We start from the raw sequence: 16,894 nt of genomic DNA, 5'->3' as shown, positions 1-16,894 counted from the left end.
ATAACAATTTAATAGCTTTAGCTTTTGTCTTTGATCTGCTTTGAGCTAATTTTGGTCTATGGTGTGAGATAGGGGTCTGACTTCATATCTGGTCGTCTCTGCCTTCACTCATCCATGTACAGGTGAACAGCTTGTGTGCTCCATTAGAAAAAGGGCTGTGCTTGGTTTTGCTCGCCAATCTTTCCCAGAATCCACTTAGTTCTATACTGGACGCATACAAGAGGCTAAATGCAGGCTGGGTGAACAAACACAGGCGTGATGGAGGTCCAGAGAGGCTCAACAACTTGGCAAAGGTCACTCAGCGGACATGGCTCAAGCTCAGGTCTTTCCACTTGTTTCTCATTAAGAGTTTTTTGTAGTTCTAAATTTCTGAAACTTTCTTGGTTGGCAAAAGCCTTTGCTACAAGAAACCAGATTTCCCTAAAATTTCTTTTGCTTCCTCTTTGTGTATCACTCTGATACTGTTTGTAAAAAAGCAACTTCTCAAATTGAGTGGCTTGTGCTGCTTCTGCCTCCGGCTCCTCTACACCTGCTCCAGCCACACAAAGATTCCACTTCCTTCTATGGGGGTTTTGTAGTTGGAAAGTTCTAGATATCTGACCATAGCCTCCTGTTGCACAGTGGTACCATAAGCTCTCATGAGTGTTTAGTGCAACCATTTATTAAGCATGTGGTGTGTTGTGGAAGGCGTCTTGCAAACGGGCAAAGTTTTATGCTCTCTGCTCTGTGTGAAAGGCCACCTCGGTGAAGCCTTGCTCTGGCCCTGAAGTGGGGTTCCCTTTTTGGACTATGAGTTCTGGTCATCTCGGGGGAGAATGGAGCCAGGTGGCGGAAACTCCAACAACAAAGTTCTGATGGACTCTCCTTCTGGAAGTGAGGACGAGTGAGAGTCTTGCAGGAAAAAAAGAGCTGTGTTTCTCAAGGGGTCCAAAATTGAAGCTGAACCGGGAGCGAGTTAGGTTGATTCACCCGCCCCCATATTGGCAGGGTTGCGTTTGGGCTCCCCCTGTTGGAACCTTTGGCAAATAATTCTTTACATCACAAGAAAACTGGGGGTGGGGCGAAAGGAAGAACATTTATTGAAAGCTGGTTCCGGTTACATATTAGGCATTTTATTTAGGCATCTCATTTTCATTTTAAAGCAATACCACAGGTGGGTTCTCTCACTCCTGTTTTGCAGAGTTGGATGCTAAAACTTTTCCAAGTCATGCAAGGATTTGAACCCTGGGCTTTCCATTTCCTTCCTAGTGCCCTGAGCCATTGGGCAGAAATGGTGCCTGGGGGCCCCATGGAGTTCTGGTGATCCTCCTGACTGTGGGGTGCTGGGGCAGGCTGATAGCAGCCAGAGAGGGCGATCGTTAAATATTTAGAAAACCGTTGGTGGTTAGAGAGCTACCCCGGGAGGGAGTATTTACACCATGGAAATTGGCAGCCACTGCAAGCTAGAGATCCTCGTGTGCCCCACAAGCTGGATGCCCGGTCCATCAGTGTCACGAACTCACCTCTGAGGTGCTAGATGCCCTGAACAGAGCACAACCTTGGGAGAGTGAGAGCTGGAGAGGTGCCCGGTGCCCGGTGGTCACTGACCGACAGCTGCAGACAGAAGAAGGGGAGACACATCTTCTGGAAAATGGGGAGGTTCGTGCATCTGGGAGAGGGAGGGCTGGTTACTCACAAGTGGACACAGGGACAATTTTTTTTTAATTGACTGATTGGTTTGAGAGGTAGTGAGACATACAGAGAGATACAGAGAGATCTCCCATCCACGGGTTCATCCTCCAAATGCCTGCAATGCCAGGGCTGGGCCGGGACTGCAGCTGGGAGCTGAGACCTGAATCCAGGTCTCCCATGTATGCGACTGGGACCCAAGCACCTGCTGCCTCCTGAAGCCAGGAGCCAGGTGCTTCCTCCTGGTCTCCCATGCGGGTGCAGGGCCCAAGGACTTGGGCCATCCTCCCCTGCCTTCCTGGGCCACAGCAGAGAGCTGGACTGGAAGAGGAGCAACCGGGACAGAATCTGGCACCCCAGCTGGGACTAGAACCCGGTGTGCTGGTGCCGCAGGTGGAAGATTAGCCAAGTGAGCCGTGGCATGGTCCTCTTTTTTAAAGATGTATTTATTTGCTTGAAAGGCAGAGTTACAGAGAGGCAGAGGAAGACAGTTTTCCAACTGCTGGCTCACTCCCCAATTTGCCGCAATGGCTGGAGCTGTGCTGATCCAAAGCCAGGAGCAAGGAGCTTCTTCCAGGTCTCCCACATGGGTGCAGGGGCCCAAGGACTTGGGCCGTCTTCTACTGCTTTCCCAGGCCATACCAGAGAGCTGGATCAGAAGTGGAGCAGCCAGGTCTCAAACCCATGCCTATATGGGATGCCGGCACTGCAGGCAGTGGCTTTACCTGCTATGCCACAGCACGGTCCCCATGAGTCTGTTTAGAGAAGGCTACAAACCCACCACCCACCCCTGCCGGCTCCAGGCTCCCTTTCTGAGCTCAGGTCCACCCTCACCTGTGTCTGCCTGGATTTCCGTCTCTTTCAGAGACCACTGTTACTCACAGGGGTGTGACCCACCCCTACGGGGTCCGGGCAGGAGAGCCACCATCTCCAGGTAACACCCACACAGTGAGAAGTGAGAGGGGTGTGGTCATTTGTTCCAGGTACTGTTGACCCTCTTTGAGGCTCACCCTAGAGCAAGAGATTGTGATCAAAGCGAAACCCGCCTTGCACGGCAGGATCCGTGGGACTGCTGAGACATTTAGGATTGATGAGTCTCTTTGGCAGGGCAGGCTTCCACCTGCTGGTACTGCTCCCGCCTAAGGTGGGTGGGCGGGGACCTCACGGGAAAGGCGGACCCTGGAGTCTGTGCAATCAGAGGGAGGCCTGACCTCACAGGCTGCCGGTTTCTGCTAAGCAGAGGCTAGCACTGGGTGGCCCAGAAACTGACGATCAGCTGAATACTGGCTGGTCACCAGCCCTGCACCAGCTTGCCTAATTTGAGAAAGCCTGCTCCTATTGCTTGTGCATGTGAACTTGCTAGGCAAGGCTGCTTTAAGTATCTCGGGGGTGTCAGGAGCGGTGCAAGATGCTGGGTGCAGCCATGAACAGGACAGGTCATGTTGGCTCCACGGCACGCTATGAAGGAAAGGGAGGACGTTTAGTGAGGCATCTCATTTAGTCCAGGCTGACAAGGAGTGCGTGGGGAAGAGGATCTCTCAGGGATCAGCACTCTTTTCAGGGAGTGTCTGCTGTGTGCACTGGTGCCCGTGGCTGGTGTGGAGTGCGCTCCAATACACGTGGTTGAAAGAATAAAGGATCAGGGATGGCACTGTGGTGTAGTGGGTAAAGCCGCCGCCTGCAGCGCCGGCATCCCATATGGGTGCTGGTTCGAGTCCCGGTTGCTCCACTTCCCATCCAGCTCTCTGCTATGGCCCGGGAAAGCAGTAGAAGACGGCCCAAGTCCTTGGGCCCCTGCACCCACGTGGGAGACCTGAAAGAAGCTCCTGGCTCCTGGCTTCGGATTGGTGCAGCTCCGGCCATTGCGGCCAATTGGGGAGTGAACCAATGGATGAAAGACCTCTCTCTCTCTCTCTCTCTCTCTGCCTCTCTGTGTAACTCTGACTTTCAAATAAATAAATAAATCTTTAAAAAAAAGAATAAAGGATCCTAGCTGAAGAGGGTGTGTAGGTGTGTGTGGGCATGGTGTAGTTCAGGTTGGCAAAACAGCTTTTGTAAAACTACTGAAGTTCTAATTAATGGTAGGTGAGAGAGTGACACCAGTGAGATGTGTCTTATTCCTATGGCAGTCTGACACAGATTCCTTCCCTCTTAGGTCTAAAACGAGTTTACCACTTATTGGCTACAAGAGCAGTAAGTTGTCTGCCTTTCCTTTGCCTCTTTTTTCTATACATTCTACATGAATAACAATATACATATATATAAATCAAAATCTAAATGATATTTGGGAGACATAAATTGGAATACATTATTTGAGATATATTTTTTAAAGATGTGTTTATTTATTTGAAAGAGTTACAGGGGGAGAGGGAGAGAGAGAGAGAGAGAGAGAGAGAGAGAGAGATCTTCCATCCACAGGTTCACTCTCCAAAGGGCCACAATGGCTGGAGCTGGGCTGGTCTGAAGCCAGGAGCTTCTTCCAGTCTCCCACGTGAGTGCAGGAGCCTAAGGACTCAGGCCATCCTCCATTGCTCTCTGAGGTCATTAGCAGGGAGCTGGATCGAAAGTGAAGCAGCTAGGACTTGAGCTGGTGTCCATATGGGAGGCCAGCGCCGCAGGTGGCGGCTTTCCCCGTTACACCACAACGCTGGCCCCTAACTGAAATAGTATAGTCAATACTTGATAGCCATTACTATTATTTATGCGCACCAAGCTTATATCCAAAAGGACTTTGATAGATAGAAAATACACACAAAGGATAAATCTGGGTATCACTAAACAAGAGTAAAATAATAAATTGAGTAGGAAGTGGGAAGGGTGCAGGTGGCCCAAGGCAATGTCTACGTAGAGAGAGAAAGGGATGTGGAGGAGGAGCCCAGAGCCTTCACTGGTGCAGAGGGTCCTCGCGCATGGCCTGCTGGGTGCCCTTAGGCAGCCCCCGCCCCTTGGTCTTGTCCAACCAGCAAGGCGGTCTTTTTATTTTCCCCAGGGAGCTCAGAATCTTTGAGAGCCCCACATCCGTCTGTATCAAGCTGGAGGAGACGTACTTAGTGCTGGGGCAGCTGTTGTGTGCTCACTCCGAGGCCATGCTCCAGGGGAGGAGAGACCCCTGTCTGACCTGTAACAAAAAGCACCAGAGGTCTTGGTAAGTCTCAGATTAGAGGAAGCATAAACACTTCTCCAGGACTTGGGGGGCCTTCCTCAATTGTGTTTATGTAGAGCAGCCGCTGCTTCCTGTTTGCGTTTTCCTACCGCAAGTGAACCACCACTGTGCTACTTTCACTGCTGGGAACGCCGCTGCAACAGCTTCTCAAATCTTTTTTGGTATCTGCCTTTATTGTGAATTAACAGAGCCGATCAAAATGCCAGGCTCCCCCCTCCCCACCCCTAATTTCTAATTCCTACTTTCATTACTTCTATTGCCAAGTGTCAACAATGACTTCCTTTCTGGGCAATTTTCACAAAGCAACAAAGTGTTTTCAAAAGTCCTTTCCCATAGGTTCCTGCCCACGCGACCACCTGCCGAGAAACACAGGCAGTTTGGGGAAACTGGGTGGTCTCCTCCCAACAACCACAACCCGCAGACGCCTGGTCTACCATGGATCACGCCTGCGGCTCAGGACAAAGGGGCGTTCTCACCAGGCAGGAGTCTTCACGGCCAAGCGAGGCGAGTGGAAGTGTCAGATCTGCAGGTGCCACGCGCACTGTCCTCAATACCCCTCCAGCAAGGAGACACAGCCACAGTAGTGCAGCCATGTCCCTGCTGTTCCTCCATGGAGGTGATTCTACATAGGACTGGGGGCTGCTATAGAGTTAAGTCTCATTGTTAATTTTATGGTTTTAGGGTGTGTGTATGCGTTCGTGCTCTTGCACCTTGGTCAAGTCGATGCACACAACTCACGCACGGGCTTCCGGATAGGAGCAGCAGCTGGTGGGACACAGCTGCAGGAAGGCTTGTGCTGCTTATTACCGCACAGAATGGTAGAAGACACAATGATCCATACCTTTTTTTTTTTTTTAAGATTTTATTTATTTATTTGAAACTCAGAGAGAGATCTTCCATCTGCTGATTCACTCCCCAAATGGCTGCAACAGCCAGGGTTGGGCCAGGCTGAAGCCAGGAGCCTGGAGCTTCACCTGAGTCTCCCACGTGGGTGGCAGGGTGAGGCCATATTCAGCTGCCTTCCCAGACCATTAGCAGGAGCTGGGTGGGAAACGGAGCAGCCGGACATGAATGAGCCGGGATGCGGCACTGCAGGTGAAGCTATACTTTACTAGTGATAAGGGAGCTGGGGTGGAACTGGTGCTGTACCATTCCTTTGCTGTCACTGAGGAATAGCCCCCACCCCTACCTCCCACCACCCCACCCACGGCATCTTGTTGTTCTTATCATAAGGGTTTGTGACAGCCCTTAGACTTTGTCTGCAGAGTGGCCTCTTGGGCGCACAGATGGCAGCTTCCTTCCGAGACACCAGGAGACTCAAGATGGCACCACTGTGGCTTGCTGTGGCACAGATGAAAGAACCTCTGTTCACTGTGTTCTGAGGTCTTTGGCCCTCTGGTGACCTCTGACCTCTGACCTTGGCACCTTTGCTAGGCTTGTATGACCTTTCAGTTGTTGTGTATGACTGTCAGTGTGTGAAATAGGAAACAGCTAAGAGACGTGCTCCTGAGACGTGTCGGCGAGACTGTCCTTGAGAGACGGAAGCGAGCAGCCAGTACCTAGTAGGCCTTTGAGGGTATCATTTTTTTTAAAAGATTCATTTATTTTACTTGAAAGTCATAGTTACACAGAGAGAGAAGAAGGAGCAGAGAGAGAGAGAGAGGTCTTCCATCCACTGGTTCACTCCCCAATTGGCTGCAATGGCCGCAGCTACACCAATCCGAAGCCAGGAGCCAGGAGCTTCTTTCAGGTCTCCCATGTGGGTGCAGGGGCCCAAGGACTTGGGCCATCTTCTACTGCTTTCCCAGGCCATAGCAGAGAGCTGGATCGGAAGTGGAGCAGCCAGGATATGCCCATATGGGGATGCCGGTACCTCAGGCGGTGGCTTTACCCGCTACATCACAGCGGCGGCCTCTTTGAGGGTATCATTTTTAGGATAATTATTTTTGAATTTTTGAAGTCCACATACAGTTTTTGTCATAATACACAATTTCGTATTGTATTATTAAACTTTTACTTGAAAGAGAGACAGATATTTCATCCACTAGTTCATATCCCAAATGTTTGTAACAGCCAGGGCTGGGCCAGGCGGAAGCCAGGAGCCAGGACCTCCGTCTCATGTGGGTGGCAGAGACCCAAGTGCTTGCCCCATCATCTGCTGCCTCCCATGATGGATAGACTCAAATCCATACACTCTTGGGATTGGCACTGTGTGTGGCATATCGGATAAAGCAGCTGCTTGCAGTGCCAACATCCCATATGGGCGCAGGTTCGAGTCCTGGCTGTTCCACTTCCGATCCAGCTCTCTGCTGTGGTCTGGGAAAGCAGTGGAAGATGGCCCAAGTCCTTGGGCCCCTGCACTCGCACGGGAGACCTGGAAGAAGCTCCTGGCTCCTGGCTTTGGATCGGCACAGCTTGGACCATTGTGGCCAATTGGGGAGTGAACCAGTGGATGGAGGACCTCTCTCTCTTTCTCTGCCTCTCCTTCTCTCTCTGTGTAACTATGACTTTCAAATAAGTAAATAAGATCTTAAAAAAAAAATCCATGCACTCTGATGCAGGATGTGAGCCTGCAAGGCAGTGGCTTAACCCCCTGTACCACAAAGCCTGTTCGTGTTGAGAGTATTAAATGTGACAATCTATTCCTCATTACACATCAGGGGATTCACACAGGGGAGAAACCCAGAAAACATCTTCCCGGAATCCAAGCATAACAGGCAACATGGAATTCACACATGAGAAACCTTTGGAAAGCAAGGAATGTGAAAAACAAAACAAAACAAAGCGAACAACAAAATAGCTTTTGCCAGAAGTGAGACCTCAACAGGCATCAGAGGAACCGTGGGAGGCAAAAACCCCAGTGATGTAACGGATGGAAAAGGTCCGTTTGCAGAAGTTCCGTCTTCAGCCTGAATCCAAGGATTCACAGCTGAGACACGTGTGTGCGGGCAAGCCTTCTACCGCCAATCATTCTCACTGTCCACCAAAGAGCTCACACGGGGGAAAAACCCGACGAATGTAATGCAAGTGGAGACACCTTGTACTAGAAAGGCACGCTGCCACCACAGCAACATGACACAGAGGAAACCCTGGGAGCGTGATGGATGTGGAAACAGCCCTTGCTGGAGGTCATGCCTCAGCAGGTGCCTAGAGGATTCACACGGGGCAGCCATGCTGTGCGACACAGCCTGGCCGGGCGTGTCGATCAGGATCTGCTTTCTTCTCTCTGACAAACAAGCTGCGTTTTTGTCCTCGCCTTACTGTAAGTGGGGCAATGAAGCTGAGCTCTCTGCTGTCAGGCGTGAATTTTGTTAACAAATAATTATTCGGTCTATAACACTCAAAAATAAATAAATAAATGGGATAAAGCATACAAAGGCCTAGCCCAGCACCTGGCACATGGGAGAACTCAGTACAGACTAGCGTGTGAAGGGAAGGGGTATTTGGCACTTGGCATGCTTGCATCCCCAATCACAGTGCTTGAGCTGGAGTCCCCGCTACTCTGCCTCCAGATTCCTGCTAATGTGCACCCCTGGGAGGCAGCAGACTCAAGTACTTGGGTCCCTGCCACCCATGGGAAACACCCATGTGAGTGCAGGGGCCCAAGGACTTAGGCCATCTTCCACTGCTCTCCCAGGCCACAGCAGAGAGCTGGATGGGAAGTGGAGCAGCTGGGACTCGAAGTGGCGCCCCTATGGGATGCTGGCTTGCAGGCGGCCGCTTTATACCACAGCGCCAACCCCTAATTTCTAGATCTTCTGACTTAAGAGCATTCAGGTTGTGGAGCAGGATTTACCTTTGTTTGAAACAGAAACCCATGCATGGTGCAGGTTGACAGCAGGCCACTTGGTGGTGGTATTTGGCGAAACGTCCCAACCCCCTCTCTTTCAGGATCACAGACCCAATTGGGAGCAGAAATATCAGTCACACCAGCAGATCTCACTCATCCGGGGAGGTCCTGGACGATGCCAGAATCTGGGCTCCAGATGGGCAGACGCTGGAACCGCTGGAGAGACAAGATCCCGGGCCCTGCCCCTCAGGCGGGCGGCTGAGTGCCCCCTGCACTCCTGGGTCTCTCCTCAGTGCTGGGTTAGCCCCGTGTACCTGGGGTTGGGGAGAGGTGGCCGGGACAAGGAAGAGCCTTTTAGAGAGAGGGAGAGAAGCAGCCCTGCGGTCTGGGGCCTTGAAGTGGTCTTTACTTAACATGGCCAAGACTCCTAGGTTCAGGTCAGTGGGAAATCTAGCCTGGAATCTGGGATTTTTTTGTTTGTTTTTCAGATTCCCCCAAATATCTTACGTGGTCAAAACAAGTTGGCTGTTATGAATTAGGATTGAAATAAAGTCCCTATGTTTATTGGTTGACATTTTTATTTTGTCTCCTTTAATGTCTAAGTTCTCTAGCTCATTCTTTTTGTCTTTTGCAATACATTTGTGGAAGAAAAAAAATTTTTTTTTGATCCATTACAGCTTCCCAGCATGGGTTTTGCTGATTGGACTGCTCAGTCGCTCTGTCACACATTCTTCTGTCCAGTGCCTTCCTTGAAAATGGTGATTTCACTTGGGCAAAGTGTTTGCCTTTTTTTTTTTTTTTTAATAATATGCATTTCTGGGGCCAGCGCTGTTGTGTAGCAGGTAAGGCTGCTGCCTGCAGTGCCAGCATCCCATGTGGGTGCTGATTCACGTCCCAGCTGCTCCACTTCCGATCCAGTTCTCTGTTATGGCCTGGGAAAGCACCTGCACCTGAGTGGAGGCCCAGAGGAAGCTCCTGGCTTCAGACGGGTGCAGCTCTGGCCGTTGCAGCCAATTGGGGAGTGAACCAGCTGATGGAAGGCCTCTCTCTCTCTCTCTGCCTCTCCTTCTCTCTGTGTGTAGCTCTGCCTTTCAAATAAATAAATCTTTAAAAAAAATATGCATTTCCCATGACCTTTTTTTTTAAAAATATTTTATTTATGTATTTGAAAGGCAGAATTACAGAGAAGCAGAGGCAAAGAGAGAGAGCGCGAGGTCTTCCATCTGCCAGTTCACTGCCCAGCTGGCTGCAACGGCTGGAGCTGGGCTGATGCAAAGGAGCTTCTTCCAGGGCTCCCACACGGGTGCAGGGGCCCAAGCACTTGGGTCATCTTCACTGCTTTCCCTAGCGCATTTGCAGGGAGCTGGATCAGAAGTGGAGCGGCTGGGACTCGAACCGGTTGCCATATGGGATGCTGGCACTGCAGGCGGCGGCTTTACCCGCTACACCACAGCGCTGGCCCCTCTGTGCTTTTGCAGCACTGCTTCTCAGCAAGTGTGTGAACTTCCTACAGGAAGCACAAAAGACCAGGGCTTGTGTTTCCTTAGATGATGCTCGAAGTCACTGTGACCATGGACGAATCTGGATCTCATTAGGAGCTGCAGAGTGGTGACGCGGAACCCTGTCACCCCTTTCCCCTTTACTAGCTGAACCACGTCTGCAAGAGAAAGTGTGCTGCCCACCATGGGGAGGTTACGGTGCCCCTGGGCAGGGCAGCATTAGTGTTTGGTTTCCCGGTGTGACCATTTTTCCGATTGCTTGGTTGCCCACCTAAATTCTGCTAAAAGTGACCATTTTTTAAAAAGATTTATTGATTTACTTGCAAGTCAGAGTTACACAGAGAGAAAAGAGGCAGAGAGAAAGAGAGAAAGAGAGAAATCTTCCATCTGCTGGTTCACTCCCCAATTGGCTGCAACAGCCGGAGCTACACTGATCCAAAGCAAGGAGCCAGGGACTTCCTCTGGGTTTCTCACGCAAGTGCAGGGGCCCAAGGATTTGGGCCATCCTCCACTGCTTTCCCAGGCCATAGCAGAACGCTGGATCAGAAGTAGAACAGCTGGGTCTAGAACCAGTGCCCATATGGGATGCTGGTGCTTCAGGCCAGGGTACTAACCCGCTGCGCCACAGCGCCAGCCCCCAAAAGTGACCATTTTAAAAACATTGTTATGAGATCACGGATTTAAACATACCTGATGCACTTCAGGCCATTGTAGTCATTCCTGTCATCAGTCCTCAAATTGAACCACCTTGGGCAAGGGAGAGTCCCTTCACCCCCTTTTGAGGTATTCCTAAGAGACTGATAGCAGCCACCGCCACTGCCGCCGCCGCCGCCTCCTCCTCCTCCTCCTCCTCCTCCTCTTCTTCTTCTACCTCTTCTTCTAACATGTTAACTTCTGAGACATTTTATTTTATTTCAAAGGCAGAAGGGGTGGGGAGGACTCTCCCATGCCCTGGTTCACTCCCCAAATGGCCGCAACAGCTGAAGCTGGGCCAGGTTGAAGCCAGGAGCCTGGAGCTCCATCCAGGTCTCCCATGTAGGTGGCAAGGACTAAGGACTCAAGCCCTGAGCCACTGTTTGCAGCCTCCCAGCTGCTTTAGCAAAACGCTGCATCAGACATGGAGTAGCCGAGGCTCTAAACAGGCTTTCTGACATGGGATGTGGGTGTCCCAGGCGGCGGCTTAACCCGTTGGGCCACAATGCTTTCTTTATTCCCTTTTTTATTCTTTGTAATACTTCCTGTCTAATTTCAGCCAACTCTCTCTTCCTAGACATTTGAGTTCTTTCTAGTCTTTTGATATTACCAACAGGGCTGCAGTAAATAACCTTACGCGAGTAATTTTCCATATTTTTGGCACTATTTTTTTTTTTTTTGACTAGGTTCCTAGAAGTGGCATTGCAGGCTTGAAGAGGAAATGCGTATTTAACTTGGTCAGAGATTGCCATCCCAATTCCCCTCCACGGGGCTTGCCTCAGTCTGCATGCTCACCAACAATGCACAGGTGTGTCTGTTTCTCTGCCGCTTTGCCAACTAAGCGTGTTGACAAGTTTTGGGATTTTTGCCAATCTGATAGGTAAAACAGGCTCCTTTGGTACAGTTCTGATGCGTATTTTTCTTATTAGAAACAAGGTTGTGGCAGCTTTGGGATCCACAAGGAGGGAAGGCCTATGCTTCCGGGAATGGAGAGTCCCTACCCGTACTTCCAGGGAAGAAAAGTCCATGTCAAGGTCCCTGCGGGTGCCTAAAGGTCAACCAATGAGGATCAGACCTGCCTCAACCTTTAACCCTGATGCCCTGAATCTATAAAAGGAGCCCTCCCAATCGCTGACGCGCGACTTCCCCGGCCCCCCGCTCTGTTGCTCTGTTGGGACCGCGGAACCTCGCCAGGGAGCGGAACCCCAATAAAAGCCTGTGAATTAATTGATTCGTCTGCCTGGGAAGATTTGTTACGCACTGGACACCTTACAGGTTGAACAGCTTTTCTACATGCTATGTGGCCCTTTTTTTGTTTTCTGTAGGCTGTTTGTCTCTCTTGCCCAATTTTTAAATTCAGTTGGTTCTTTCTCACTCCTTGTAGACACCTTCTATATTGAGGGTGTTAACCATTTGTCTGGGATAGGTTTGCTGTTTGTTATTTTACTTTGCTTTCCTGACTAAAGCTGTTGCTTTTACATCTTGATGCAGTCAGATTTATCACTGCTTCCCCTGATCTACAGCTGGACTTTTTTTTTTTTAGTTTTAATTTTTTTTTTTTTTGAGGGAAAAGGTTTATTGGGGAAAACCCAGCAGACTGGAGGCAAGGGATGAAGAAGGAAAAAGAGGAGTGAAGGAGAGTGTAACAGAGAGAGAAAGAGAGGAGAGGAGCTAGCGAGGAGAGAGAGAGAGCAGAGAGAAGAGAGACGGGGGTAGGGGAGAGGAGAGCAGAGAGCGCGAGAGTACAGCTGGACTTCTTATTTATTTATTTATTTATTTTTATTTTTTGACAGGCAGAGCGGACAGTGAGAGAGAGAGACAGAGAGAAAGGTCTTCCTTTGCTGTTGGTTCACCCTCCAATGGCCACCTTGGCCGGTGCGCTGCGGCCGGGGCACCGCGCTGATCCGATGGCAGGAGCCAGGAGCCAGGTGCTTCTCCTGGTCTCCCATGGGGTGCAGGGCCCAAGCACCTGGGCCATCCTCCACTGCACTCCTGGGCCACAGTAGAGAGCTGGCCTGGAAGAGGGGCAACCGGGACAGAATCCGGCACCCCAACCGGGACTAGAACCTAGTGTGCTGGCGCTGCTAGGCGGAGGATTAGCCTAGTGAGCCGCGGCGCCGGCCTGGACTTTTTATTTATTTATTTGTCAGAGTTAGACAGTGAGAGAGAGAGAGAAAGAGAGAGAGCGAGAAAGGTCTTCCTTCAGTTGGTTCACCCCCCAAATGGCCAATTCGGCCGGAGCTATGCTGATCCGAAGCCAGGAGCCAGGAGCTTCTTCCAGGTCTCCCACATGGGTGCAGAGGCCCAGGGACTTGGGCCATCTTCTGCTGCTTTCCCAGGCCATAGCAGAAAGCTGGATGGGAAGTGGAGCAGCTGGGTCTTGAACTGGCGCCCATATGGGAAGCGGGCACAGCAGGCCAGGGTGTTAACCTGCTGTGCCATAGCACTGGCTCCTAGAAAGATTCCATATGCATAACTTTTTTAAAAAAATTTTTGACAGGCAGAGTGGACAGTGAGAGAGAGAGACAGGGAGAAAGGTCTTCCTTTACCATTGGTTCACCCTCCAATGGCCACTGTGGCCGGTGCGCTGCAGCCAGCACACCGCGCTGATCTGAAGCCAGGAGCCAGGTGCTTTTTCTCCCATGCGGGTGCAGAGCCCAAGCACTTGGGCCATCCTCCACTGCACTCCCGGGCCACAGCAGAGAGCTGGACTGGAAGAGGGGCAACCGGGACAGAATCCGGCACCCCAACCGGGACTAGAACCCGGTGTGCCGGCACCGCAAGGTGGAGGATTAGCCTATTGAGCCGCGGTGCCGGCCCATAACTTTTATCTTTTTTTTTTTCCCACATCAGATCTCAAATTCACAGTCTCCCCCGCCCCCCCCCCCTTCAACTTGACTTTTCCTGGATTTTTTATTCTTTTCTTGGCTCAGACAAAACTGGACGTGGGTCAAAATCAACATCTGCTCAGCTGCAGGCCTTTGCTCCCATTTTGTTGCTGCTTATTTGTCTTTCCTGGATTGTGATTTCTACACACATTTTTTTCCAGCAGTTCAAAGGGCTGATGACCTTGGGGGCTTGAAGCAGAGTACACCAAGGTCCTGACCAGACAGTGATTCAAGCTGGACATCCTGCAGATGCCCTGGGAGCCCAGTGCGTGGGGGGTGGCGGTGGGGGCAGAGGGGGCAGGTGCTCACTGGTGTTGGAGCTCAGAAGCTGCTTCTGTTGATGACCCACATTTCCTGTTTCCGCCCACCCCCTCTCCGAATTCCCACATTGTGAAAGACGAGAAGACAGGTGCGGGGGCGCAGAGGATGGCAGGGTGCGGGGGTTGGCTCCTTCTTCCTGGATGCTCCCCTCATGCCCGGGGCAGATCCGCACAGAGCTGTTTTCCCACGGCCAGGTGCCGGAGGCTGAGCGCGGGCTGTGTCAGGAGTAGGTTATGTCGACCTGTTGGTGGGCGAGAGCGGTTGTTTCCAGAAGGGAGAAGAAGCTCACGCCGCTAGGGAGCAGTCGGGTTCGCTTCTCTACGGCATCCAATTCAGACTGAAGAATCCCACAGTCTGCTGCTTCCGGAGTAAAAAGGTCACTGCAGCCTGCATTTCTCTTGGTTTCGCCATCTAAAGAGCACCCCCTGCTCTCCCTGCACGCTCTGTCCCCCAGATGCGCTCAGCTCAGCTCAGCATGGCAGCATGGCCGGCTGCGGCGAGCCCGTCTCACTGCGCTGTAAGGATCTGGGGCCAGCATGGGGCTCTGGGTCTCCGGCTTTTATTTTGTAGCCAGCATAATGCCTGGGTAGGCACGGTGCGGGGCCTCCTCAAGGTCTGTGGGATGACTGAATGCGTGCGAAAGATGGGGAGGGGTACTGTGAAGATGAAGGGGCCCGAGCGGAGGCCCCGGGGAGGAGGGGGAAGAGAACAGACTGGGGGTGAAGCCGTGGAGCCTGCAGGAGCTGGGCCGATGGCGGGAAGGGGCCTGGGCTTCTGTGTGTTCAGAAGCACAGAAAAGAGGCCACATCCAGGTGAAATAGTTGTTTTCAAATTTACTTTTATTTATTTTCTTTATTTACTTGAGAGAAAGAGTTAGAGAGAGAGAGAGAGAGAGAGAGAGGTCTTCATCTGCCAGTTCACTCCCCAAATGGCTTCAATGGCCGGAACTGGGCAGATCTGAAGCCAGGAGCCAGGAACTTCCTCCAGGTCTTCCATGTGGAAGGCCATCAGCAGGGAGCTGGATCAGAAGAGGAGCAGCTGGGACATGAACCGGTGCCCATATGGGATGTCGGCACTGCAGGCAGAGGCTTAACCTACTATGCCACAACGCCGACCCCAGTAGCTCTGTTTTTAGCAAGTTTAGTTGCTGAGAAAATGACGCAGACTGTGACCATCCCAAGTTCCTTACCTCTTACCACATTTTGTTTTCTGAACGCGTTGTCTGAACATTTCAGTCCCTATCCAAGCATCCTCCTTTCACCAACGAACACAAAACCCTGGTGCCTTCTACAAAGCAGCTGCTATGCAACAGGTGTTCCTGCTCTGTCCGGTGGCAAAGGACAGAGACATGCCCAGGTCACCCCAGGGAGCCCCAAGCCGAGGCAGAGCGTGCCCAGGAGGCAGCAGCCCGGGACAGCGGGGGCCTGGCAGGGAGGGGAAGCCTCTCTGTGCGCTCAGGGCTGAGTTCTTCTCATTTACCTGTGGGAGAAGCGCTCAAGTGTGTCCCTGGAGAACACAACATCGATGCAGGGTCTCGTCGGAAAGTTACACTGAGCGCAGCACAGAGGAAGGGGTCTTTCCTTGAGCAGAGAAGCAAGAAGCGTGCGGGGGGGTGGGGGTACGTGCTTAGTGGAGGCCATCCTAGGGCCGGGCGTGTCTGACAAGGAAGGCTTACTTGGCCCTTGTTCTGGACTGTTCTTCCCCTTTTTGAATGGCCTGGCCATGTTCAAGGCTCTGCTGCAGCTGAGGTTGTTGCCGACGAAGTCCACAGAAACCAACTGCACTGGAGACTGCGGGAGCAAAGGCCCAGTTCACTTAGGCGTGCGGGCTCCACTAGGCTCCCATCTCTGCACTCTGCACTTTTTTTTTTTTTTTAATTTGACAAGTGAGTTATAGACAGAGAGAGAGAGAGGCCTTCCTTCCGTTGGTTCACTTCCCAAATGGCCGCGATGGCCGGAGCTGGGCCGATGTGAAGCCAGGAGCCAGGTGCTTCTCCTGGTCTCCCACGCAGGTGCAGGGCCCAAGCACTTGGGCCATCCTCCACTGCCCTCCCGGCCACAGCAGAGAGCTGGCCTGGAAGAGGAGCAACTGGGACTAGAACCCGCTGCTCTTTTTTTTTTTTTTTTTTTTTTGAAGATTTATTTTAGTTATTTGAGAAGCAGGGTTAAAGAGAGAAAAAGGAGAGACAGAGAAAGAGGTCTTCCATCTGCTGGTTTACTCCCCCAAATAGCTGCAGTGGCTGGAGCTGAGCCGATCCAAATCCAGGAGCCAGGAGCTTCTTCTGGGTCTCCCAGGTGGGTACAGGAGCCCAAGCACTTGGTCCATCTTCCACTGCTTTCCCTAGCACATTAGCAGGGAGCTGGATGGGAAGTGGAGCAGCTGGGACTTGAGCTGGCGCCCATATGGGATGCAAGTACCACAGGCAGAGGCTTAACCTGCTGTGTCACAGTGCTGGCCCGGGAACCAGATTCTAAGGTCAATATGGGTTTGCTTAGACCCAGCTGGCCCTTTGCTGACAAGCTGGAGGGAGTCTGTAGCAACCCCTCAAACCGGCTCCTTAGTGGGGGAGGGGGTCTGTAACAAGGTGACCCCGGCCCAGTGTCAGCTGTTCTGTTTTTTTTTTTTTTTTTCAAGTTTATTTTTATTTGAAAGGCCGAGTTGCAGAGAGAGAGGGAGAGATGGAGGTGGAGATGGACGAACTTCTTCCATCCACTGGTTTGTTCCCCAGACGCCCACAGTTGCCCACCGCAGAAGCCACTGTGGCTGGCGCTTGCTCCCTCCGCCTCCTGGCTGGCTGTGGTGCTTCCCCATGTGGCCACCCCTACGTGGCCTGGACGCCTCCTGATTCTAGGGAACAGTGCGTTGGTGCCCC

At 51.8% G+C, this 16,894-nt stretch overlaps 1 long non-coding RNA gene across 4 annotated transcripts in view; it reads left to right on the top strand.

The window, feature by feature from the left end:
* The window catches only part of LOC103349731 (uncharacterized), a 49,866-nt gene that overhangs the window by 2,561 nt on the left and 30,411 nt on the right, over positions 1–16,894 (top strand). The window contains exons 2-4 of one of the 4 annotated variants that reach the window (XR_007922999.2): positions 4,658–4,813; positions 11,500–11,621; positions 11,743–12,040. The exons of 1 other annotated variant lie outside the window; for it this stretch is intronic. This is a non-coding gene — a long non-coding RNA (uncharacterized lncRNA). Of the gene's footprint in view, positions 1–4,657; positions 4,814–5,167; positions 5,690–8,722; positions 9,196–11,499; positions 11,622–11,742; positions 12,041–16,894 lie in introns of those variants that run through there. 2 more of the 4 variants (XR_011389035.1, XR_007923000.2) reach the window with 2 other exon arrangements.

Source organism: Oryctolagus cuniculus, chromosome 5 (genome assembly GCF_964237555.1).
Source record: "Oryctolagus cuniculus chromosome 5, mOryCun1.1, whole genome shotgun sequence".
Classification (NCBI taxonomy): Eukaryota; Metazoa; Chordata; class Mammalia; order Lagomorpha; family Leporidae; genus Oryctolagus; species Oryctolagus cuniculus.
This window is presented reverse-complemented; position numbering and strand designations above follow the sequence as displayed.